Source organism: Oncorhynchus clarkii, chromosome 24, assembly GCF_045791955.1.
Source record: "Oncorhynchus clarkii lewisi isolate Uvic-CL-2024 chromosome 24, UVic_Ocla_1.0, whole genome shotgun sequence".
Classification (NCBI taxonomy): domain Eukaryota; kingdom Metazoa; phylum Chordata; class Actinopteri; order Salmoniformes; family Salmonidae; genus Oncorhynchus; species Oncorhynchus clarkii.
The window spans coordinates 14,701,293-14,728,971 of record NC_092170.1 but is presented as its reverse complement, the minus strand read 5'-3'; the positions used below and the strand labels follow the sequence as shown (position 1 = coordinate 14,728,971).

At 42.7% G+C, this 27,679-nt stretch overlaps 1 pseudogene; it reads right to left on the bottom strand.

Moving 5' to 3' along the window:
* Positions 1–436: 436 nt before the first annotated feature.
* On the bottom strand, positions 437–27,679 carry LOC139382250 (structural maintenance of chromosomes protein 4-like; annotated as a pseudogene).

Below are 27,679 nucleotides of genomic sequence, written 5' to 3'. Positions count from 1 at the left end.
CGGTTGGGATGGTGTTCTTCGGCTTGCAAGCCTCCCCTTTTTTCCTCCAAACATAACAATGGTCATTATAGCCAAACAGTTCTATTTTTGTTTCATCAGACCAGAGGACAGTTCTCCAAAAAGTATGATCTTTGTCCCCATGTGCAGTTGTAACCCGTAGTCTGGCTTTTTTATGGCAGTTTTGGAGATGTGGCTTCTTCCTTGCGGAGCAACATTTCAGGTTATGTCGGACTCGTTTTACTGTGGATATAGATACTTTTGTACCGGTTTCTCCACCATCTTCACAATGTCCTGTTCTGGGATTTATTTGCACTTTTCGCACCAAAGTACGTTAATCTCTAGGAGACAGAACGCATCTCCTTCCTGAGCGGTATGACGGCTGCATGGTTCCATGGTGTTTATACTTGTGTATTATTGTTTGTACAGATGAACGTGGTACCTTCAGGCGTTTGGAAATTGCTCCCAAGGATGAACCAGACTTTGAGGTCAAATTTTTTGAGGTCAAGCAAAGAGGCACTGAGTTTGAAGGTAGGCCTGAAATACCTCCAATTGACTCAAATTATGTCAATTAGAAGCTTCTAAAGCCATGACATTTCTGGAATTTTCCAAGCTGTTTAGAGGCACAGTGAACTTAGTGTATGTAAACTTCAACTGGAATTGCGAATTAATCTGTTGGAAAAAATTACTTGTCATGCACAAAGTAGATTGCCAAAACATTTGTGGAGTGGTTGAAAAACAAGTTGTTCAGTACGTTTTTTGCATAAGCAGTGCTTGCTAGAATAGTCATTGAGGTATGCAATCCATATCAATTATCACTCAGCTCCTCACTGATGAACATAGCCAGTCTTCAGGGTTTTTACCTAAATGATGAATGAAGACCAGCAGCTCATTGTGATAGTACTTCCCCACAAGTTTTCCAGTGCAACATGTCCAATTTAGGGTTATAGTTAAAGACCGGTGATAAAATATTTATTAGCTTCATCAGTAAAAGAGTGATGACATAAGAATACATTAAAGCCATGGTTTTATATACATGGTGTGAAAGAACAGTAAACTCAAAGAGACCTACATTTAATATTTCTATGTCTTACTAGGAGTGGCTCAGGGGGGAAACCAGAGTCACTGCTGTTCTAAGCTGAGATTGTCTGTTTGAAGACAATGGTTTTCGAGTTGATTCCCCCACTCTTGGTGGTGTTGTGGGTTTTGTAGATGCCGATCAGACGGTCAGCAATCTCAAACATGTTGTTCCTCAGGGAGATGAACTGAGCATTCTTGGTTTGCTCCTGTAGGGAAATAAATTAACATTCAATCATCAATGGGAAGTCAAAGGCTGTAAATCTCAAGTATCACATTTTTTACGAGCTTATGTGAGTCAAGTTCTTTTAAACAGTGGCCTGGGAAGAATTAACCACCAACCGCCGTGACAGGAGTAAACAATGGACCAACATGCAGCCAACAGAGGGCTTTGCAAAACGGGTGATTTCTCACAATAGGCTGTACACCTTACCATAGCGCCTTCAATAAGCTCCCATTATACAATACTAACGATTAACACAGATGAGCTGACCCCATGTCCCTCACTAAGTCAAGCACAGGAGTAAAATGGCAAATACTATTCAAAGCTGTTTCACGTGGAATAGAGTTCCCATGAACTGCTGTGTGTGCATGTGAAACTCACATAAATGTAACAGGCCACGATGGAGACATTCTTGAAGTCCAGGGCTGCATTAATCTCATCCATGAAGTAGAGGGGCGTGGGCTTGAAGTGGTGCAGAGCAAACACCAGGGCCAGAGAGCTCAGGGTCTTCTCTCCTCCAGACAGGTTGAAAATCTTCTTCCAGCTCTTCTTAGGGGGACGCACACTGTGGCCATGGACAGAGAGAAGAGAATGAGTCAGTCATTCATAGATTTAATGAACACAGCAATAAAACAATGAAATTAGAAGGGGATATTGGGTTGGGGCTAGGTATGTTTTGATGATAAAATTCACACGATTGAAAGACCTATCCAGTGCTGTCTTCACAAATCATAGATGTCAAACAGCCGGTTGGGCTGAAGTGTCTGCTGACCTGAACATGATGCCCTCAGAGAAGGGGTCCAGGCTGTCGACTAGCTCCAGCTCAGCGTCACCCCCTAGTGTCAGCATCTGGTAGTTCTCCAACAAGCTGAACAAGCCAGCCATGAACTCGTTGAGCCACTGCTTGCGCAGGTCCTCACATCCACGCTTAAAGTTGTCGATCTCATCCAGCTCAGGTACAGTTCCTCCTACAGAGAGACATGACCCACAATGACTACCTTCTCTTAGAAGGAAATAAACTTGAGAGGGCGCAGACGAGAGTAAAAACAGGGTGTCAAGGTGCTTGATTAGACCTAGAGAGAGCTGGGTGTGTACCTTGTTTTTGTATTCTGCGATGGCTCCCAGGTTGGGCTTCATCTGGGAGATCTGGTTGGTGATAACGTCAGGCCCCTTGATGGCCGCCAGGTCATTCTCAATGGCGTGAAGGGAGAGCTTAGAGGCCTGGGGAGGACGGGACTCAGATGGTCAGTCCTAGCTGACAGCTACTTTGAGGGAAAATGTTCTTACTATGACAGCTAGGTGGGACAACCACATATAAATCTTAAGATGAATGGAACTGCTCTGGATAAGAGTATCTGGTCAATGACTAAAATTAAATATCAGAAGAGGAAAAATATTTAAGTTGGATGATACTGTTCCCCAGGTAATGCATAGAACACTGATGCACTGTAACTAGCTGAGTGTTTGGTTGACCTCTAAGACACAACGAAGCATGCATGAATCTCACATGCACATAACTCTCCGCCAGTGTTTGATCTTGTTGGTGATGGAGGTGTCCATCTGCTCCACCCGAAGTCAGACGCTGAGGGACTCTTCCTGTAGAGCGTGCTCCTGCAGGGCCTATATCTCCCTCACCACCCCCTGGTTCCGCTTCTGCACCTCCGGCAGTGCCGCCTCAGCCTCCCAGCAGGCCTTCATGAATCTCCCCAGCCTCCTCCTCCAGCCTCTTAAGATGATCTGTCAGCTCTCCCAGGCTCTTCTCAGTCTCCTCCAGGCGACTCACACTTCTTCAGGTTACTGTGGAGGAGAGCAGCAGCCATCTGCTGGGGCTTATCTGAGCTTTTCCCTAATAGCTTCACAACCAGAAGCCTTTGCCAGATGGGAGCTGTGTATGTGTGAGAGAGAGCACGTGTATAAACACTTACCGCCCTGCGGTCTTGATGGCTACCTGGGCCTTGGTGATGGCTGAGGAACAGTCGTCCAGCTCCTTGTTGACCTTGTCCAGTTTGTCCTGCTGGGCCTTCAGCTTGTGACTGTTGATGTCCACAATGAGGGTGTGGAGCCTCTCCACCTTCCCTGCCTTACTGGAAGCTGCCTCAGTCAGAGCGCGAGAAAAGAGACCGGGGGGGGGGGGGGGGGGAAGAGGACGTTTGTTTATATATATATAGATATATGAGAAAGGAGCAGGGTTAAGCCTCATAGGTCAAGTGTGTATTAGGGGTGTACCAAAGACTCGGACAAAACCATTATCGTAACGGATCTAGAGATCTCACCGTCATTTAGTGTGGAGAAGGGTGCAACTGCAGCCTGCAATTCGGTGCGTTCCGCCTCCACCTTTCCCCCTAGCTAGCACACAGTGTTGCCCCAGACGTGTGCGTCCCGGAGAAGCCGACGGCAGGCTGCGTCCCGGAGAAGCCGGCGGCAGGCTGTGTCCTTCGCCTGGTTTTCTCTGGTACACAGCAGGTGACGCACAGTGTCGCTCCCGCCTGCTGTGCTAGCTGGGGGCGACCGGTAGGCAGTGTCCTTTGCAGACGCAGGAATGCCCACATGCAGGAACACCTGAAATTGCAGGCTGCAGTTGCACACTACTGAAAGTGTGAAGCGCTGGGCGCTCTAAATAACTAAATTGGCAGGGTGTAGGTTGAGCCGTAAGTGTCAGGAGAGAGAAGTTTTGCTCTTCTCGGAAGCAATTTACCTAGATCTGTGTCTGGAATAAATGCAGTAGCCAGCCATGCATTATTTATTTTTCATTTAATAGGACTAAGTAAGTAAATCAATCATGTGCATTTTCAGCTGTTGGGCTCATTTCTTTGATTTTATTTAAAATAAAATTCCACCTTTATTTAACCAGGTAAGCTAGCTGAGAACAAGTGCTCATTTGCAACTGCGACTTGGCCAAGATAGCAGCATAGCAGTTCGACACATACAACAGAGTTACACATGGAATGAACAAAACAGTCAATAATACAGTAGAAAAAAGTATTTATACAGTGAGTGCAAATTACGTCAAATAAGTGAGTTAAGGCAATAAATAAGCCATGGTGGCGAAGTAATTACAATATGGCAATTAAACACTGGAATGGTAGATGTGCAAAAGATGGATGTGCAAGTAGAGATACTGTGGTGCAAAAGGAGCTAAATAAATAAATACAGTATGGGGATGAGGTATACAGATGGGCTATGAACAGGTGCAGTGATCTGTGAGCTGCTCCGACAGCTGGTTCTTAAAGCTAGTGAAGGAGATGGGAATCTCCAGCTTCAGTGATTTTTGCAGTTCGTTCCAGTCAGTGGAAGCAGATAAGTGGAAGGAAAGGCGACCAAAGGAGGAATTGGCTTTGGGGGTGACCAGTGAGATATACCTGCTGCTGCAGCGAGCTGAGATAAGGCGGGGCTTTACCTCGCAGAGACTTGTAGATAACCTGTAGTCAGTGGGTTTGGCAACGAATATGAATAGAGGGCCAGCCAACGAGAGCGTATTGGTCGCAGTGGTGAGCAATGTATGGGGCTTTAGTGGCAAAACGGATGGCACTGTGACAGACTACATCCAGTTTGCTGAGTAGTGTTGGAGGCTATTTTATAGATGACATCGCCGAAGTCAAGGATCGGTGGGATGGTCAGTTTTACAAGGGTATGGTTTGGCAGCATGAGTGAAGGAAGCTTTGTTTGCGAAATAGGAAGCCGATTCTAGATTTAATTTTTGATTGGAGATGCTTAAAACCTCTTAAGGCTAGGCAGAATACTGCCCCCTTTGGAGGAATTGTGTGCCCATAGTAAACTGAAAAAAAATCTGTCAAAAATTGCTAATATATGCATATAATAATTATTATTGGATAGAAAACACTAAAGCTTCTAAAACCGTTGGAATTATGTCTGTAAGTATAGCAGAACTCACAGGGCAGGCATTCTTCCAAACTAGTTTTGTGGTCATGAAAGTTGGGGCAACTTTGACGTGATCGCCCCACCCTTCCCAACCAGCTATGGATCTGGGGACACTTTCTATGTATTCCACTAGATGTCCTCATTTAGTAGAGCGTTTAATCGTTCAAATCCCGCGAGAATTGGCCCTATGGGAGTGAATTGAGTGAGTGCCGCGAGAAAATACCTGTGCGTTAGGGCGCAAATTGGTCCCAGCCATTCCTTTGTTCCAGCACTCCGGAGAAGGACAAACAATGACCGGTTGAATTGAAAATTGTTTTGTATGTTTAAAACATCCTAAAGCTTGATTCTGCACTTAGTTTGACCTGTTTAGTCGACATATAATATGTAATTTTGAAGTTTTGATGCGCAACTTTTCCAGACCAGAGGACATTTTGGGTGCATTTCAGCTGATATTGTTAGCAGTAGCTAATACAAAGACACAAGACTTGAAACCAAACGATGTTTTGGGTAAGTATGAACCCTTCCAGTACATTCTGAACAAAGACCATCAAAGGTAAGGGAATATTTATGCTGAAATCTGTGTTTCTGTTGACTCCAACATAGCGGAGAAATATAGCTTATATCTGAGCGCCGTCTCAGAATATTGAATAGTGAGCGATTTCTGTAACGTTAAAAAGAAATGTAACAAAGCGATTGCATTAAGAAGCAGTGTATCTTTCTAACTATATGTAGAACATGTATATTTAGTCAAAGTTTATGATGTCTATTTACGTTATCTTGCGGCGCTACCGATATTTTCTGCGGACATTTTTGAGTATTTTCTGAACATGAATTCAATGTAAATGGACATTTATGGATATAAATGGCATATTATTGAAGAAAAAAAAATGTACTGTGTAACATGTCCTATTACTGTCATCTGATGAAGATTTTCAAAAGGTTAGTGAATGATTTATTTTTTAATCCTGCTTTTATAATTTTATATTTTCTGGGACAAAATGGCTGCCTCTTGTCTTCGTTTCGGTGGTGGTCTAATATAAATATGTGGTGTGTTTTCGCCGTAAAACATTTAAAAAATCTGACATGCTGGGTAGATGAACAAGGTGTTTATCTTTCATTTGAGGTATTGGACTTGTTAATGTGTGGAGGTTAAATATTTCTAAGAATATTTTTGCGTTCCATGCGCCACGTTCCAGCTGAACGTGGGAGGGGATGTTCCCAAAAGGGATCCCTAAGGAGCATTTACAGTCTAGCCAGACACCTAGGTATTTGTAGTTATCCACGTATTCTAAGTCAGAGCCGTCCAGAGTAGTGATGCTGGATGGGCTGGCAGGTGCGGGCAATGATCGGTTGAAAAGCATGCATTTAGTTTTATTTGCGTTTAAGAGCAGTTAGAGGCCACGGAAGGAGAGTTGTATGGCATTGAAGCTCGTCTGGAGGTTAGTTAGCAGTGTCCAAAGAAGGGCCAGAAGTATACAGAAGTGTTGTCTGCGTAGAGGTGGATCAGAGACTCACCAGCAGCAAGAGCGACATCATTGATGTATACAGAGAAGAGAGTCGGCCAGAGAATTGAACCCTGTGGCACCCCCATAGAGACTGCCAGAGGCCCGGACAACAGGCCCTCCGATTTGACACACTGAACTCTATCAGAGAAACAGTTGGTGAACCAGGCGAGGCAATTATTTCAGAAACCAAGGCTGTTGAGTCTGCCAATAAGAATGTGGTGATTGACAGAGTCGAAAGCCTTGGCCAGGTCGATGAATACAGCTACACAGTAATGTCTCTTATCGATGGAGGTTATGATATCGTTAAGGACCTTGAGCGTGGCTGAGGTGCACCCATGACCAGCTCGGAAACCAGATTGCATAGCGGAGAAGGTACGATGCGATTCAAAATGGTCAGTAATCTGTTTGTTAACTTGGCCTTTGAAGACCTTAGAGATGCAGGGTAGGATAGATATAGGTCTGTGGCAGTTTGGGTCTAGAGTGTCTCCCCCTTTGAAGAAGGGGATGACCGCGGCAGCTTTCCAAACTTTGGGAATCTCAGACGATACGAAAGAGGTTGAACAGGCTAGTAATAGGGGTTGCAACAATTGACAGATAATTTAAAAAAGAGAGGGTCCAGATTGTCTAGCCCGGCTGATTTGTAGGGGTCCAGATTTTGCAGCTCTTTCAGAACATCAGCTATCTGGATATGGGTAAGGAGAAATGGTGGGGGCTTGGGCGGGTTGCTTTGGAGGGTGCCGGGCAGTTGGTAGGGGAAGCCAGGTGGAAAGCATGGCCAGCCGTAGAGAAATGCTTATTGAAATTCTCAATTATAGTGGATTTGTCGGTTGTAACAGTGTTTCCTAGCCTCAGAGCAGTGGGTAGCTGGGAGGAGGTGCTCTTATTCTCCATGGACTTTACAGTGTCCCAGAACCTTTTTGAGTTTGTACTGCAGGATGCAAATTTGTTTAAAAAAGCTAGCCTTAGCTTTCCTAACTGCCTGTGTATATTGGTTCCTAACTTCCCTGAAAAGTTGCACTTCACGGGGGCTATTCGATGCTAATGTGGAACGCCACAGGATGTTTTTGTGCTGGTCAAGGGCAGACAGGTCTGGAGTGAACAAAGGGCTATATCTATTCCTGGTTGTAAATTTTTTTTGAATGGGGCATGCCTATTTAAGATGGTGAGTAAGGCACTTTTAAAGAATAACCAGGCATCCTCTACTGTCGGGATGAGGTCAATGTCATTCCACGATACCGCGGCCAGGTCGATTAGAAAGGCCTGCTCGCAGAAGTGTTTTAGGGAGCGTTTGACAGTGATGAGGGGTGGTCGTTTGCCCATTACGGATGCAGGCAATGAGGCAGTGATCGCTGAGATCTTGGTTGAAAACAGCAGAGGTGTATTTGGAGGGTGAGTTAGTTAGGATGATATCTATAAGGGTGCCCGTGTTTACGGATTTGGGGTTATATCTGGTAGGTTCATTGATAAATTGTGTGAGATTGAGGGCATCAAGCTTAGATTGTAGGATGGCTGGGGTGTTAAGCATCTCCCAGTTTAGGTCACCTAGCAGCACGAGCTCAGAAGATAGCTGGGGGGGCAATCAAATCACATATGGTGTCGAGGACACAGCTGGGGGCAGAGGGTGGTCTATAGCAAGCGGCAACGGTGAGAGACTTGTTTCTGGAAAACTTAATTTTTAGAAGTAGAAGCTCAAATTGTTTGGGTACAGACCTGGATAGTAAGACAGAACTCTGCAGGTTATCTTTGCAGTAAATTGCAACACCGCCCCCTTTGGCAGTTCTATCTTGTCGGAAAATGTTATAGTTAGGAATGGAAATTAAGGTTTTTGGTGGTCTTCCTAAGCAAGGATTCAGACACGGCTAGGACATCCGGATTGGTGGAGTGTGCTAGAGCAGTGAATAAAACAAACTTAGGGAGGAGGCTTCTAATGTTAACATGCATGAAACCAAGGCTTTTACGGTTGCAGAAGTCAACAAATGAGAGAGCCTGGGGGATGGGAGTGGAGGTAGACACTGCAGGGCCTGGATTAACCTCTACATCACCAGAGGAACAGAGGAGGAGTAGGATAAGGGTACGGCTAAAGGCTAACAGAACTGGACGCCTAGTACGTTCATAACAGAGTAAAAGGAGCAGATGTCTGGCCACGGTAGAATATATTCAAGGCATAATGTACAGACAAATGTATAGTAGGATGTGAATACAGTGGGGGTAAACCTGTGCATATAGTGATAATGAAAGAGATATTGTCTCTAGAAATAGCATTTAAACCAGGTGATGTCACTGCGTGTTTGGGAGGTGGAACTAAATTGTTAGCCTAGGCATGTTGAGCAGTGCTAGAGGCTCTACACTGAAATAAAACAAGTTACAAACCAGAACAGCAATCGACATGGCATGGTGACGTTAGGGAAAGGCATGCGTAGCCGGGTGATCATACAAGTCCAGTGCGTGGCTTCAGGCGGCTAGCAGGCTAACAGAAAGGCCTTAGAGGGATGACGCGACGGAGGAAAGTCTGTTGTGGCCCCCTCGTGCAGTTACATCAACGGACGGATCAGCAGGGCTCCGTGTGGTAAACCAGGCCAATTGGCAAAATATATATATATAGTAGCCGAAGAAATATGTCCGAAGGGCCTCTTAAGCCAGCAGTCCAATGTGCTTTAGATAGCTAGCAGGCCGCAGATTAGCAGCTGTGCCTTCAGGGCTCGTTAGCTGCTATAATTCCAGGTAGAAAAAAACAAATTATAAAAATAAAAAAAGTTTAAAAATTCAAAAAAATAGGTTCAGAGCTTGCGGTAGGAATCCGGAGATATGGAGAAGAATAAGTCCGACTAGCTCTGGTTTGAGTCGCGCTGTACAGACTGGCGAGAGTTGTCCGGGATAAAGGTAGCTGATGACCGCTAGCAAAGGATAGCCGTCTGCTAGCTAGTGGCTTCGGAATGTATACGATGGGCCCCGTAAGCCAATAGTCCGTTGGTATTCTAGACAGCTAGCATTCAGGGGACGTTAGTTGCGAAGGTCGGAAGGTTCAGAGCTTGCAATAGGAACCCGGGGATATGGAGAAAAATAGGTCCGGTATGCTCTGGTTGAATCGCGTTGTACAAACTGGCAAGAGCTTTCCGGGCTAGAGGTTAGCTGATGGCCGTTAGCTGGCTGGTTTATGTTGGAGAGATTCCAGTAATAGAGGCAAAGAAAAATACTTTCGAGAAAAAGCAGGTCCACACCACATTGGGTGAGGCGGGTTGCAGGAGAGTATTTTGAAGTAAGGGTTTACAGAAATATAGGAAGATATGCGAAGAAAAATATATATACATGGGACACAACAAGATGAAGGACAAATACGTCTGACTGCTACGCCTTCTTGGAATTGACAAGACAATATGTGAGTGAGCAGAGCAATACACTCTGATAGTGCACTTGAGGTATAGGCTTTACCGGCATTTAAAGCGATTATGAGTATCAAGTGTGACAAAACGGATACAATTACAAGTAGGACGAGATCGGCACACCCCTAGTTGTATGTACCAGTTGTCTCCGCAGCAAGCCCATGAGGGAGAATGCCTAGTGAAGTCAGACTGGGGTTCACTGTAGCAAAGCTCAAATTGAGCCAGATCATTGTCCTGAAGACTGTAATTTCTAAGAGTGTAGCCTGCAATTTCTAAGTGACTTCACTTCATGTTACATTTGGGGTTGAAAGTTCACCTTTCTGGAAGTCCTTCAGGGTCTTCTCCAACTGTTTCTGTTTGTTCTTGTTGGGGTTAGCAGCCAGGACATTGTCATCTAGCTCTTTAATTTGGGGCTTCAGGTGAGCCTCCTGCTCTGCCAAGCTCTGAGAAGAAACACAGTCAAACAACCTCACCCGCAATCACAAGCCTCAAAGTGTTGTAGTACTCGAGTCCTAATTTTCATTACTCGTGGCTCGACCATTGGTGACTCGGACTTGTACTCAATAAGCAGAATATTAGCAGCATTGGGTGCTCAGAGCGGCGAAGGTTTGGTTGTCTAGCAGTGGGAAGGACACGACACCAGCACAGCCTACATCAGCTGGTGAACTGCGGGGGAGCAAACAATGATTGTGGGCGACAGGCAGGCTCCACCTCCAATCTTAGGCTACACATTGTGCAAGTGACTCTTGCTTCCCCGTAACCACCAGTCACCATTTAGCTTTGCCTGTTTAACAAACAAACTGCTTTACAAAAATGAAAACAGTAGTATTGAGTTCAAAAGTCAAGTCTTTCCCCCATGCAACCCATGGCCAGGCTCTGACAAGTCTCCCTTTACTAGATGTCAACAGTCTTTAGAACCTTGTTTGATGCTTCTACTGTGAAGTGGGGGCGAATGAGAGGGGAACGAGTCAGAGGTCTGCCAGAGAGGCATGAGTTGACCACGCGCATTCACATGATAGTTAGCTTGAGTTCCATTGTAATTCTACAGACAAAGGAATTCTCCGGTTGGAACATTATTGAAGATTTATGTTAAAAACATCCTAAAGATTGATTCTATATATCGTTTGACATGTTTCTACGGACTGTAATGGAACATTTTGACTTTGTCTGCACCTAGTGATCGCACGTCACGAATTTGGATTACTAGGCTGAACGTGCGAACAAAAAGGAGGTATTTGGACATAAATTATGGACTTTATCGAACAAATCAAGCATTTATTGTAGAACTGGGATTCCTGGGAGTGCATTCTGATGAAGATCAAAGGTAAGTGAATATTTATAATGCTATTTCTGAATTCTGTTGACTACACAACATGGCGGATATCTGTTTGGGTTGTTTTGGTCTGAGAGCTGTACTCAGATTATTGCATGGTGTGCTTTTTCAGTAAAGCTTTTTTGAAATCTGACAGCGGTTGCATCAAGGAGAAGTGTATCTATAATTCCATGCATAATAGTTGTATCTTTTATCAATGTTTATTATGACTATTTCTGTAAATTGATGTGGCTCTCTGCAAAATCACTGGATATTTTGGAACTACTGAACATAACGCGCCAATGTATACTGAGATGTTTTGATATAAATATGAACTTTATCGAACAAAACATACATGTATTGTGTAACATGAAGTCCTATGAATGTCATCTGATGAAGATCGAAGGTTAGTGATTCATTTCTCTTTCTGCTTTTTGTGACTCCTCTCTTTGGCTGGAAAAATGGCTGTTTTTCTGTGACTAGGCACTCACCTAGCATAATCGTTTGGTTTGCTTTCGTCTTAAAGCCTTTTTTAAATTGGACACTATGGTGGGATTAACAAGAAGTGTATCTTTAAAATGGTGTAAAATACTTGTATGTTTGAGGAATTTTAATTATGGGATTTCTGTTTTGAATTTGGCGCCCTGCACTTTCACTGGCTGTTGTCATATCGATCCCGTTAGCGGGATCTCAGCCCAAAGAGGTTAAAATAAAATTTGTGAGCCTGTGTATGAAGGACTTGAGCTACATTGGCTATTGCAGGTAATTATGACCATTGGGAAGATGGTAGACATAATCCAAACCAAATCAATAGAGGGGCAAATCTAGAAAGATGAACATCGAGACAGCAAGCCGGCATTACGAGAAAGCCCCAAAAAATTATACATTCAGCTTTACCTAAACAAGTCTGATGAACAAGAATTACACCAACATCAAATACATTTAATATCTGTATACTGTGTGTTACCTGCATGTTGTTGGTGTTCTTCATGTCTCTAAGCTGCTGTAAGAGTCTCTGGACTTTCTCCTCCAGCTTCCACTTCTGGCAGTCCTGCAGCTGCACCACCTTCTCAATCAGCTTGCTCTCCATACAGTCCAGCTGACACATACAAATAAGACAGTAGGTCATTAACCATTGCAGAGCTTAAAGTGAGCCATAAGTGATTGGAGGCCAGAGAAAACTCTAGAAGAGTGTCCAGAAGATCTCTCACCTCCTGCTGGGTGACCTCAGTGCCGATGGAGGAGCCCATCCTGCCCCGCATCACTCTCCCTCTCTGCCGTCTCAGGCACCATGACTGGAGGTAGAGCATAGTGTCAGACATGACATCCATATTGACATTGAGAAGAGATGCGCTCCCGCTCTGTCTACCCACCAGCCATCTCTATGATCTGTCCCTGCATGGTGACCACTCGCCAGCGTTTGTCCTTCTGGAAGGCGAGCCGTGTTGCCTGCTCCAGGTCCTTGACAACCAGGGTGTCCCTCAGTGCAAAGTAGAAGGCTGGCTTCATACTCTCATCCTGCACCCGCACCATGTCAAACAGGCAGGGGATGTTCTCTGGGGTGGAGATGGGCCCCATCTTATTCTCCCGCACCTTCATCTGAGACAGGAAAAGAGTGGATGTCAGAGTGTTAGAGGTTACATTTGAGGTTAAAGCTTTGTACCGGTTGTCTATGCAGCAAACCCATAAGAGAGAAAGGCTAGTAGCGTGAGACTGGGGTATACTGTAACAAAGTTGAAATTGAGCCAGATCAATGTCCTGATGACTCGAACTGACAGTAACCTGCAACATAGTAATTTCTGCAAGCGAGGTTAAGCATGACCACTGTAATTAAACCTCATTTATCAATAATGCATGGGTACAAATTTGTGGATTAACCAGCGTGGGATCATTTCCACCAAAATGTGAGCTTTTCGAGTGGCGCAGCGGTCTAAGGCACTGCATCACAGTGCTTGAGGCATCAGTACAGCCCCGGGTCCGATCCTTGGCTGTGACCGGGAGACCCATAAGGCAGCGCACAATCGGCTCAGCGTCATCCGGGTTAGGGGAGGATTTGGCCAGCTGGGATGTCCTTGTTCCATCGCGCTATAGAGACTCCTTTTTGCTGGCCGGGCGCCTGCATGCTGACGTCGGTCGCCAGTCGTACGGCATTTCCTCTGATACATTGGTGTGGCTGGTTTCCAGGTTAAGCATGCAGTGTGTCAAGAAGCAGTGCGGCTTGACAGGGTTGTGTTTTGGAGGACGCATGGCTCTCGAGTCCGTACGGGAGTTGCAGCGATGGGACAAAACTAACTACCAATTGAATACCACAAAATTGGGGAGAAAAAGTAAAGCAAAAATCTAAATTTAATTGTGAGATTTAGCAACATGAACATTTGTGGTGGAATAAGGGAACTGTTTGTCAAGCGTAGAATGGGGAAAGTGTGAGCATTAATTAAATAATGTTTCAATTTGATTTCCATTGTGAATTCATGCAACATATCTTGACAGGGTAGCTATATCATAAAATATGACCATATCAGTGCATTTGTTATGATGATAATCCATATAAAGTATAGTAACTTTTTAAATTACTGTCAGGTGTGAAACACTAAGGCAATGGGAAATCGAATGAGAGATGGCTGATGTTGCTCTGCTGGAAAATTAGACACACCGCATTCCTCAGAGAGCGTGTTAAGAGACAGGTGGGACTTCTACAGATTGGGTCATCAGATGTCGTTTCCCAAAAACAATTTATAGGATTGTTGCAAGGATTTGAGATCTGCTTTAAAAAGGCAAGCGCATGCCATTCCGGTACACAACCAAGTACCATCTACCCGTAGGGTTTTGGCAACAGGCACTTTTCAACGGGAGCCAATGTTTAACGCATACAGTTTCTATACACCATCGCACAAGAGGTTGAAGTCGAGTTTTTTTTTTTGCCATGATGCCATCAATAGGTTCCCAAATACGAACGGCGCAATAGACGGCACCCACCGCTATTAAATAACTACCCCAAAATGATTTGAACTATGTGAACAGACACTCTTAATGTGCAGGTGTGATGTGCAAGAGACACTGCTGAGTGTGTTGGCTATGAGCCAGGTGGAACGCACAAAATTGTTAATTTTGCAGAACAGCAATGCTGGCCTAAAAACCTACAGGAGGGAGCTGTTGAGGATGGATGGTTAGCTAACTGGTGAGTGTTGCCGATATTTTCCATCGGTCCTCTCTTTGTAGCCATGTTTTTATTTTACACTGGTCAAGCCACAACTGAATAAGCCAAATAAAACATTTTCGTTATGCCCAATCTCTGACACTAGCACCTCCATTTCAGTCCAATTCTTTTCCTGGTTGAGCCGTTGCATTGAATAATCCCCACAGGCTTTAAAAATTGATGATTTTGACCATATATGGTCAATTAGGGGCTTTTCGAAATGCAAATGGCCTAAGTCGTGCACGAGCACAATTGTTATTTGTCAATGGTTCTCTTACCAGTGTGCATATGAAGCTTGTAGGACTGTTTTGTAAATCACACTTTCTATGCGTACAAACATTCGAAACTCCGTAAGTAGGTATTTTATAATATTTTCTACACAATATTGATAAGATATATTGATATTCTGGGCCTTGAGGAAGTTGACACATTTCTGGGCTGTCAATGCTTTCCACCAGGATGTTGTCCAGAGAGCCACAGCTGGATGAGATGGCGATGTCATACTTCTAATCAATGGCCCCAAGGACACCCGGTCAGGACAAGAACACAGTCTCAGTGAGTGTGTGCGCATCTCTCAGCTGCCACATGTCATCTGTGTAGCCCACGTGTCAAACTCATTCCACAGAGAGCCAAGTGTCCACTGGTTTTTGCTCCTCCCTTGTACTTGATTGATGAATTAAGGTCACTGATTAGTAAGGAACTCCCCTCACTTGGTTCTCTAGGTCAGGGGTTCCCAAACTTTTTCACTCAGACCTCCCTTCCAACATTGGGGGAAATCCTGCGCCCTCTCAGCGCGCCATGTCTATTTCTATGAGCATCTTGCAGGTTCAAAGCAATTCCTGCAATGCCACACATTTTGTCATACGGTGCAGAGAACATTTGGCAAATTTTCTTCCAATTATATAAATGCCTCCATGTCTGTTTAGTTGTGATATTTGAGTGACAAACATTACAACTAAATCTATGGGCTAAAAAACCTAGCTAAATGTTTTTAACTGACATGGGCTAGTTGATCTGGACATTTCTGACCAGCTCTAACATGACAAGAGGAAAACTGATGCCCCACCACCCAATTTCAAAATAGCACCTTGTGCATTCTACCATTACAACTTTCAAAAGTAGGTTGAAAGCCGGATCCCCTTACCGACCCTTCGCACCTTCTAGGCGCCCCACAGTTTGGGAACCACTGGTCTAGGTCTTCATTGAAAAGCAAAAACAAAGCCAGCAGACACTAGGCCCTCCATGGAATGAAGTTGACATGCCTGGTGTAGTCTATACATGGACCTCACTAGTCGCCCCAGGATGCCGGGGATCTTGCCGCTCCTCTTCTGCTGCATGAGGGCGTCCGGCACCTTCCCCCTGCTGCGTTTAGAGGACAGTGAGCTCTTGGCCTCCTCCACCTTCTGCCTCATGTCCCTCACCAGCTCCCTGGTCTGACCATCTGCTTGCAGCAGCTGCTCCAGCTCCGCCTTATCCTGGAGCAGACGGAGATACATGGTCAGCACAGTCATCCAGAAACCTGAAATACTTCCATCCTACTGCCACAAATCACAGTCCACCCCTAACCTTAAGAACAGCTCGACGCTTGAGACCCTCCCACACACACACTAACGTACCTTCTGGAGCTCCTGCTCACACTGGGGTATCTTGACCTGCAGCTCTTTGATGGCGGCGCGGCGGTCTCGCAGTGTGTCGGAGGCGATCTGCGGGGACTGCTTGGCCGTGTTCAGCTGGGTCACAGCGGTGTTGTGGCGACTCAGGTAGATGTCCAGCTCAGACTGGGCCACGTCCTGACGGGAGCGTGTCTTGTTCAGACTTACTCAGCTCCTTCTCCATAATCTGGGGACGGAGCCATGGGAATAATAGCCACACGATTATGTGATCAGAAAACATGGAATACCAGGGGGAAAATGATACTGGTCAAATTAAATTAAATCAGGAATAGTGTTTCCTACTTCAAACAATCAGCAACTCCTGATAATGAAAGACACCCACTTCCTTCTCCTGCTGCAGGCAACTGGGCTCCTCCTTCAGACTCTCCATCACTTCCTTCAGTTTCTCCTTCTCCAACACCTCCCTGCGAGCGGACGCCTCAGAGATGATCTTCTCACTGGTGGCCGGCACGTTACGCACCTCCTCCAGCTGACAGAGGAGAACGGGGGGAGAGAAAAGAAGAGACTCTAGGGGAGGTACAACCTTACAAAACCAGGAAAGACCAAAATATAATATTTTAAAATCAACTAGCAGACAGTTAGGAGCACCGCCATCAGACTGGCAGGCAGTCTGTGTGAACTGCACCTCTCTCCAGTGTGCGGGGTGGTGAGAGGGAGTAGCAGAGGGAGTGGAGGAAGCCATGCTAGCAGGGTTAACTGTGGGTGAAGAGTGAATGTGGCTGCTGGTAGTGTTACACAAGGCCATACTTCACTATCACACTGCAGAACACAGCTCCCCAGAGGACTGCTCTGCTCTACCCGGCCTCCACAACCCAACACTGCCAAATCACAGCCACTGGTGCTGTATCATACAGGCTGCAGAACAGGGGCAGAGAAAGGAAGGGAGACTTGGAGCATATTGAGTGTGGAGAAAAAAAAGGGAGCCAAGGAGGAGAGAAAAGAGCATGGGAGAAATTGAGTGAGAGGCAGCAGAGCCAAGCTGTCATGCTTTGGAGGGTTTGCGTTTAAGTTTTGCCCCCTAGTGGCCAACTGGAGGAGTTTATCTTATTAAATAAATTGGGTATACCAGCCACTTTATCAATTCATTTTAGTCTCAGCAATGTAACAATATAATTTTATCAAGAGGGACCTCATGACACAGAAAAATATATATTAAAATGTGGGATACACACCCTTTCCCACCCAGAGCCAATCCCAAGCAAGTTAATGTAATAAAAATGAACACACTTGTTTATTTGTGACATTGATGCAAGTAATTATAAAATGTGTAATTACGCAATACAGCAATTACTAATAAGGTCATCTGTAAACCCCTGGGCAATGCCTTCTCCAGGGCCTCAGCACAACAGGCCTTGTGTTTGTATAGAGGGAAACTGTATTACGAGTGGCCGTGTTTCACTTTGGCCAGGGGACAAAATCAACAGAATAAAAGTGAAGTGTCAGGCCATTGGTGCTGGCCTGTCTTGAGAGGACAGAGCACCATTGTGTTTGTTTATGAGTATGACCTGTAAGCTATGTAGCACATTCGCCACAACCACAGCCTCCTAAAGTACAGATTTGGAGAGCCCCCCATGAGCTACCCATGTACACAGATTGGCCAATATAAATGGTCAAAGTTACAACCCCCCCCCTGAAATGGAATCACTGAAGCATCGATTATAGAGACCTGAATTATGTTCACAGGAAAAGGGACACATGCACACCTAAACACACCTTCTCCTTGTCCTTCTCAAGTTCTTTCTGTAGTTTCTTGGTGTGCTTCAGTTTCTCTCAGACCTCCACATCCTGCAGGTCCAGCTGGGTAAACTTCTCCTGCTGGAACTCTTTGTACTTGGTCAGCTTGCCTTGTTTCCTGGGAGAAAAATCACAACATAGACATTATGAATGGCAATCAAACAAATTACTGCTAATGTTGCTTTTCTGTATCACTGGTTGCCAGCAGGTCCATGAACATTTTTCCATTTCATAACATTATTGCACTTTAGACTGACATTCATTTTACATTAGGACTATATTTTGCTCATAAATGTGTCCCTTTGGTGTCAATTTCCATGTAAGCAACAAAACCCATGAATAACAAATACAAAATAGAAAGGCCTACTTCTCCACATTTTTCAGATCTTGGTTCTTCATCTCTTCAGCGATGTTGTTGTTCTTCTCTGAGTTCCTTGGTGTCGTTTTGGATCCTCTGCTTCTCCTCCTCTTTGTTTGCCACTCTCTTCTGATTCTCTTCATGGCTAACAAAGAAACAATCGCACTCTTGTCAACATGGATATATGAACTCTAAAAAGTGACCATCTGTGGTAATTACTCCCAACTGCATCATCGCTTCCTCCCAGATTCTTTCAAACCTGATTTCCTGTTAGTAAATTACACTAAATTTAGCAACACCCTGTGTAGTTGTAATACTCACACATAGTACTGGCAGAGCTGGCTCTTTTGTTTGAAAATATCATTCTCCAGAGTGAGGAACTCCACGGCTGTGTTCTTCACTCCCTCCAGAGCAGTCTTCTCCACCATTCTGACCCTGTTTAGCTGTAACACATGGTCCGCAAAATGATGAAACAGGAAGGCTACAGCACCTCTGACTTAAACATTCATGCTGAATTGTCATAAGATCAAGCCCTGAATAAATGTTTGAATTTACATTTGTTCCTTCTCAGGTGTGCTTAGATTTTTTTTTTGCACTGATTGACCGTACCGGACATTTATTGATAAACTCTGAGCTTTCCCAAAAAATAACATTTTACTCCACAAGCTAGGGTTAATTTGGCTTCAATGCCAAGATTATGCAATTTTTAGTCAGCCAAAAGGCAGACGTGACTTCATCAAATATAGACAAATGCAGAGTAAAGGGAAACGATAGAACTTGGACAAAGGCAGAAGTGTGATAGGATGCTACACTGCACAATGCCATAAGATCAACCCATAATCTAATAAAATGAGGATAGTCAAAACCAGTCATGACTCAAATAAAGCATTTGACCCTGTGTATGTGGTATTGCCATATCTACTGCAGGCATTGCGTTAACACAGAAAAAATATCTTAATGCGTTTACAAACGCAGATCTAAAATGCTTCTTATTGTAAATTATGTTCTGCTTCAGTTTGTTCCAAATCATGAATGTAAAAGAACTAATTCTGTGCTTCGGTTACACTTCTCCACTTGGATGAAATAGCTTTGCTCTCATCTTGCCCAATCAAATTCCACCACTCACAAACCAGCATTGGATCACCAGACAGCACTCTGAGTGATGTGTACTTTTCTCTGGTAGTTTTAGCAAGTTAAAATGCTAGATTAACTAGGAAATGAAGCTGGCTACATTCTTTCTATGATAGACATCTGAAATATGATGCACGTTTTTTGCAAAAACAACACAGTCTTTTTCCATTGTAAACTAATTTACTTGCGTCTGCTCGCTTTGCACTTCTCCTCTAATGAAAACAAAGCTATTGTCTGCCTATTGTGTTGCACTGATGTATTTTGTGTAAAGAAATTATAGTTGCATGCCCCTCATCACTATTGAAGCAAAAAAACACTTGACTTTCAATATAAAACAGGTGAAATGGTTTAAAATGCAGATTTGGTCTGCGTTATGAAAATGCAGATTTCTGAATACTAAATCTATTCACTACTGTAAAGCTGCATGAACCAAAAAGTCTAAATCATGTCACCCATATGAAAAATAATAGATATGTTAAAGTAATAAAAACCAGACAGACCAATTAGTTAATACAGTACAGGGAGAAACGTTTTTTATTCTAAACAGGCCTAATTAGTGATGTGATATTAGTGTAGCCTGCAAGAGATTTACTGAACCGGCTGGCTTCACCAGACAACCAGTATTTCACGTCAAATGAAACCCTACCCTGTCAACCTGACTGGTACACTGGAACTCCAACACCATACCCAAATAACAATGTCACTAGTACTGCAATACAAATAAATATATTAGCAAACATCAGGTAATTATCAGCCAAACTGCACCCCCTGCTCACATAATTACTAACACATTTCTAATAAAATCTGATCTAGGGCTGGTCATTAAATGCATTTGATTACAAAAAAAATATGACTTGCACATCCCGTTCTTATTCCTTCTCTCAACCACTCTTTAAAAATAACAATTAAATGACTGATTGCAAAGCAATTGTTTTTGGCACAGCAATAAAAAAAAAGTAACTAACGAGCAAGGGGATTAGCCTAGATACAGCAATCTCTGAGGTGTGTGTGGAGATCATTTGCTGCCTTGTAAGAAGAGGCAGGTGTCAGGCCAGGGGCAGTCATTCTGGCCAAGACACAGCATACCTCACAGATTTCACAGTGAAACAGGCCCCTCTAACACACCCCCACAGGGGAAACCATCATAATTTCAAAAAGGAAAAACACACATACATACATACATATATATATTTTTAAATACAACAAATGGACCAATGTCTTGTTACTGGGGTTGTTTCTCACCTTCTCTCCCCGTTGAGGAGCTCCACATGGCACCTCAGGGTGTGGCTGGGCTGCTTCAGGCGGCAGGAGGCAATGATGTCCTCCAGGTATTCCATCATGCCCTCATCATGCTCCGTCTGCCCCTTGGGCTTCATCATGGCTATCTGCTCCACCTCACCCTGACCAATGCACAGGGAGGGAGAGACGCAAGCAAGGACACACGGTTATAGCTTCTTCTCACCATAAACTCTACAAACACACACCTTGGATACATGTTCTGTTCGAGACCACCTGATTACCATCCCAGAACAGACATGGATGGGTGGGTTTATACTTTTTCCCAACTTTCTAAAGTCTGTGAAAAGCAACGAGGGGAAAAATACCTGAAATATTTTTTTGAATTCACCCTTTTGGAAGCAAGTTTAAATGCAATTCAAACTAACCTGGGTTAAAACCAGAAAGAGCAACTTCTGTGTGACTCAAAAAGCAAGTCAATTTTTGATGATTTTAAATAAATTGGTTGCTCTGCTCACAAAAATATTGAGGAAACTTTGCTGATGTTATGATAACCCCTCATTAAAACACGTTAACATCTCCTTTATGATATAACCCTAGAGTTTTCATGGGCAGCCAGTCAAATTGGCTATTTGCAGTACATTTGGGCATTTTAATGTACTGTACTTCTTACACAACTTCTCAGCCCATACACACACCCGAGCCTCAAATAATAACTTATCCTGCACATAACTGTACCCACAACACAGAGAACATTTGTCCATATCCATGACAAAACAATGAAAGGCAAAACTACAATAATCACTTACACATAGAACCAAACATCTTATCAATTGGAACCGCTACAATAAAGGTTTTATATTTTATGAGGTCAAGAATTAAATACATAAACTAAAAGGGGCATCTGGCAAATGTAACTGGTGCCTGTGTTTTAATAAAATTATGAATTTCCTTTCTATGTCAGACATGGGGTAATAGTCCTTGACTGAACAGTCCTTGAAACATTGATTAAACACAAGCCTGAATGATGGCCTATATAATTATCAGAATGGTCAATCTTGTTTTAATCCTCTGTGTGTGTGTGTGTGTGTGTGTGTGTGTGTGTGTGTGTGTGAGAGAGAGAGAGAGAGAGGAAAAAAAGCATTTTTCTGCTCTGCCTGACCAGTGCACTAAATAAGAACCTTCCCCTGAGCCGTAGGCCTGTAAAAGTGACTTTGTTCTCCAAACTGAAGCTTCTTGCCTCAGTCAGAACAACCCTGTCATATTTAGTGAGCTCAAAAATCACCTAAAATTCCAGGAGAGGGTGAAGAAAATGGCACAAATCAGGACAGAAGAGAACCTGCTTCTTCTCCCAAAATAAATATTATAAAATGCAGCACAACATCTAATATTCGCTAAAAACTAGTCATCTCATTAATCCAAGAGTTGATAGGTACTAGTAAACCCCAAAAACTGTATTGTGCAACAAGTGGACTGGCTTGTTCTTCAAACAACCCCTGGAGGAGTCTACACACCAAGCTGAACACCACAGGGATGTTTCAAAACTGTATTAATAGAAAATAAAAAATAAAATCTAAAATGTATTCATTTATACCGTGACTGGCAAAAAGCAGCAAATATGACCCAACGCAAACAAAATAATATGTCTTTGAACAACTACACATATTGACACTGGCATTACATTCCATGAAAGATAATTCCAACGAAATCCAAACTGAAGACATAATCATGCACTCAAATGATAGAAATGAAGAGTGGATGCTTGATCCTGCCACACTGAAGCAGCACAGCTAATATTGGGGTCGGGGTCTGTATTCTCACGCCAATATTTACGTGCTGCTATAGCGTGGCAGGTAAAGGGGGGCCAAACTGACCTGCGTCTCCATTCACCCACTAGACAATTCCAGGAATGTTAGAGTTTCCTTAAAATACTAAAGCAGCAAATGATGGTTCGCACCTTTCCAACATCGTTTCAAACCATGATGCGCTGCTATAGCAGTCCAAGTCCGTTTCACACTTAACAGGTCACTCACACAGGCATAATACCGGTTTTCCTCCGAGTGAAAGGGGTCAAGTCTGAGCAGCAAAGCTTTTACAGGATGGGATGTGTGACACAGGAGGGATCAAAGACAAACTGAAAGGAAAACTAAAAATGAATAACTATTTAATTACCTGTAAAATCAAAAATCTGTTGTGGTCCAGGTCAATGCCATGGCTACGCAGCAGAGTCCCCACATCTTTGAAAGTGGCCTTCTTGCCATTGATGTGGTAGGACGAGGAATTGTCTTTGCTGGCAGTTCTGGAAACATAGAACTTGCTGTTGGGGATGACTTCGTAGTCATCTCCTTCCTGACTCAGAGGGGGAGGGGCACAAGAAACACACCAGCTTAGATCCAGTCTTCAGAACACACTCAAGACAAAAAATAAAAATGCTTAGCAATACAACCCTCCCAAATATAGGCAAGTAACCATCTAAACACACACCTACATACGAAAGTGAAGCCTCAACCACAGAAATGTTGCTGCAAACAGATTGGTGTGATACAAGTAATCATTTAAAATGTATTTAACTTGCACATTTATTAAAAAGTAAAATTCATATGGTTTATTGAATTAAACTAATTTTGAGACAACAAGAAATAAATGATGTTGTCATGATATGAAGGGGGGCAAAAACAGAATAGCTTATAACCTGTTCAACTTTTTTTTAATAGAGAAATATATATTGTGTGTAGGCTTAAAACTGCAGTGTTAGGAGATGTATCGAATTGACAAAAAACAGCTTGGCTGCAAAGAGATTATTTTACATTAAATGTCAATTATGTCGTTAATTACCGTACTACACCCCCAGTGGTAGTACAATATGTTTTACAATTCTGGAAAAATATTTCTTACTCTGCATACAATTAATATATATACAGGATTCTAGGTTTGCACAGAAAAAGAGAAACTGTTTTGTCCACTAACATTCATTTAACCACCACTAAACTGAAGAAGAAAACTTCCCGAGGTCCTAATCAATATAAAATCACAAAAATAAAGAACAATTTGCAAAGTTAGTAATTTACTTGATTGTCAGTTAACTTGAAATGGCTATTCTGAGTCTGTTGCAGTCATTGTAAATAAAGTTTTTTAAATACTAAACCAAATGTATACAAGACAATTAAAACTACACCCTAAAATAATTACATATATACAAACAAAAAAAAATATGATTCTGCCGCTTTACCCAAATCGCTTATAAAATGTTAAATTGTTTTGTTACAGCTGAGCAAGTAAGCGTGTGTTAGTTACCTTGTCAGTAATTTTCTGAAAATGCACTTCCACAGTACAGCTCTGCACATCCTTGTGCTGGTCAGAGCTGTGAATCAGCACAGAGTTTTTTGGATCTGATTTTTTGAGCCCTATAGCCTATGAATCTATCATGTTGAACTTCCCACTGCTATTTGGACCAATAATACAAGAAAAACGCTAGGGAAGGGAGAGAAAAAAATAGAAATGAAGTGGGTGGAAAATAAAAATGTACTTCCAATCTGTAAATTAAATAAAAACCGTATTCACAATACAATTTTAGACCGCTTTGAATAACTAGAAAATTCTGCTGGATTAAAATGGTGGGCCTCTAACCTCAGTGGGTGTATGTAAGATATTTTACTGCACCTGTGTCCATGATGCAATAAAGAGAACAACTAAGAAAATGTGATAGGGTTTCCCACTAACTTTCCCTCTATTTTGTATCTTTTTGAGGACAAGACACAGCTAGATCACCACTAGTGTGAAACACACACACACACACACACACACACACACACAAAGCCAAAATGGAGGAGTATGATATGCTGCAAACTATAAAATATAAAACTACAACTTTAAAATAATCAACAATTAAATTACAACTATTCAAATGCTGCTGTCACTGAAGATACAAATATATATATAAATAAAAGTTAAGGAAATGGACAACACCCCATACTGAGGCAATGATTAAAACACAAAACCACAATTCCTAGTGTCACAAAAGAGCCATAATGGGGAGTTAGTATGCTTTTTCGTACCTTATGGAAAGGGCCCAGAATCTGCTCGCCAGCACAGGATTTGACGTTCTGATTAAATATATGTGTAATCATCAAGCAAGGAGCGCCTGGTTCATTGGTCATTGCTGGGGGCGGGGGTGGAGGGATGCTACCAAGAATCTTCTCCAAACCTCGATTATCAACAGCCTCGGCACCCTCCCCGGGAGCCGGAGCTAGGGCAAAGAGTTTAACTTTTATTCCCCAGTGCGATTCATTTCAGGTGGGAACACTGGTGTATGGGGGAGGGGTGGTGAAACAAAACAAACAAACAAACAAAACATAAGCATTATAGAGCAAGTCACAGTGGAGGAACAAAGACTCAGGGGAAGATCGAATGTTAACAAAGAGATAGTTAATGTGTGAGTTAACAAAACTAAATTATAACAAGATTAACGTAATCATAAACGAACGCTTGAAGTAACCCCTTTCACAAACGCTCACATTGCAAAGCAAATACACAATATGCACTCACCAACGACAACATCATTTATTATATTTCGAACATCTGATTCCACGTCGTTTCCCCCACACCAAAACCTACTTTCCAATCAAAACAAATGAATACAAATCTAGCCTTGCTGCAAATACATACCGATTATGGTCCCATATCAATGACAAAACGTTTGGTCTCAAGTCTATTGTTGTGCTCAGTAAAAAAAAAAAAAAAAAAAAGACCCTGACAATAGTTTTCGGCCAACAAACGCTGCAACCATAATACTTTCTAAAATCAAGAGTAGACAACATGTCAAATACGGTTATTGTTTTCAGACTAACTTTTCTTGACAAACCGTTGCCCAACGTTAAATAAATCGAAAGATAGAAAATCATAATCATCCTTCTAGAAGAGCGAATCGTTTAAAATGCATTCATATCCCAACATAAATTACCTTGCTAGTTACCCAGGCTGGAGACAAACGCGCACAAGCCACCATTATAATCATCTCAAAAATCACAATAGACATTTATTAATGCCTTGCTCACGTTTGAAAAACTAGCCAGCAAGCTACGTGTTATGAATCAAGACAACTACCACAACTGTGCCAGTTGGACTCAACCATCACGCACTTACATTCAACAAAACACGTTGCCATTGAGTAGACGCGCAACTTATTTAGATGCAGACACCAAAACACCCTTTGTTACTTACTATTTGTCGGCGGAGCCTCTTGGCCATTGGAGTTTGCTTCTTTATGGGGTACGTCCAACTCGCCTTCGGAGTCATCCCGAGGCTGCGACCCTTTCCCTCTTGGCTTGGAAGTAGTTACACTTTTCGACGTTTTGGCTGTCATGATTTAGAATCTAAAAGATATCATTCAAATCACAGGAGTATAAGTAAAATCCATTAGGTGTTTTCGCTTGTCAATCACTTCTCCACAATTGATAGTCAACGTGAAGCACCCCGTTACCCCCCTCCGTCATCTCCCATCACCATCGGGCATTTTATCCAAAGTATATTACTTCATAAACTACACTGAGTTAACTTCACATCGGGTCATAAATCGGTTACCTAGTCAATTATAAAGCTGCAAATAAATTGCCAGTCTGTGCTGTCTGATAAGACAACAGATCTAAAAGTGTTTTGTTTTAGTTTCTTTGCTAAATGTTTCGTTTTAACTGTACCATAGGTGTATATAAGCGATATTCTAAAGATGTAACCATAATCCAAAATAGAAAATACTTGACACGAAATTGCAATTTAACTAAACTTAATTAGCTGTCTAACTTGAATCTCCCCTTGTCAAATAGCGTGATTTTGTCAAACATAAGCTGACAACAAGCATCGATTCTCACTCAATTATCGAGAAATTAACTGATACGTTTTCCGTAAAGTGCGTGTAACTAAAAGACAGACAAAATTGTGACGTTACAGGCCGTCAGTAACGCCAAACTGAGCTCAAAAGTAAATCAACTGCTACTGAGAACTAGAAAAAGATGGAGGTAGATGTGCAAAATAAAGTCATTGCACTGAAGTAGCCAATCAGAGTCAAGTTATCATTAGTGCCATGTAGGCTGCACTCAGTAGTCCAAATTGACCAGCAACAGTTGAAAGTGTCATGTTTAGTTTATTTTACAGATCGAGAGTTATAATCAATTAAATAATCTAAGATAATATAGCTACAATATGGCTAACTAAATAGCTATATCGCCAACGTTAACGAGTGAATAAAAACGTCACCTATGTATAGAATATTTCACTGAGTTGGTCTTGTTTTTTTTTTTAGGTACAGTAACGTTAGTGTTATGCTTCAGTTGTCCACTTGTAATCTAGTTAAACTAACGTTAATAATTTGCCTAAACCGAGAAGACGTGGAAATAGCCATTTACACTAGCTAGCTGCTGTATAGAGTATACTAATGTCTGGTAATTAGCTAGCTAGCGTTAGTCAGGTAGGCCACATTGGGCTTTGTTAGGCATGATTTTCACGCCAACTGTTAGCCACGAACAAATTTAGATAACGTTAGCTAAAGTACGCTACCTGGATAGCGAACACAACTAGAGCACAGATGAATAGGGGAAACCGGTACTTTGCTTACACGTTAGGTTAACTTAACTAACGTTACTTTGCACTGGTTCGCCAAGGTAGATAGCTATCTAATGTTACTAGGCAATTTTAGTTAGTTTTTGATGTGTTGCCGATAGCTAAATGTTAGCTGTCGTCTGATCACTTTAAGTTAACGTTAGATAGCTTACTTTACCTAGCTCAACAACCACATATAATCGACGAAAGGTGCCCACAAACGTGCTTGCTAGATAGCTATGGTTTGATAGCTAGCGAGCTTACTAGTTCTTTTAGCTAACTAGCTCTTTCGTGTTCAGATAAAATGTCAGTTTTACCTTGCGGACGAAGTTATTTTGTTGTAAATATTCCCTGTGTATCACTCTCTTTTCAAAGCCAATTGAAAAC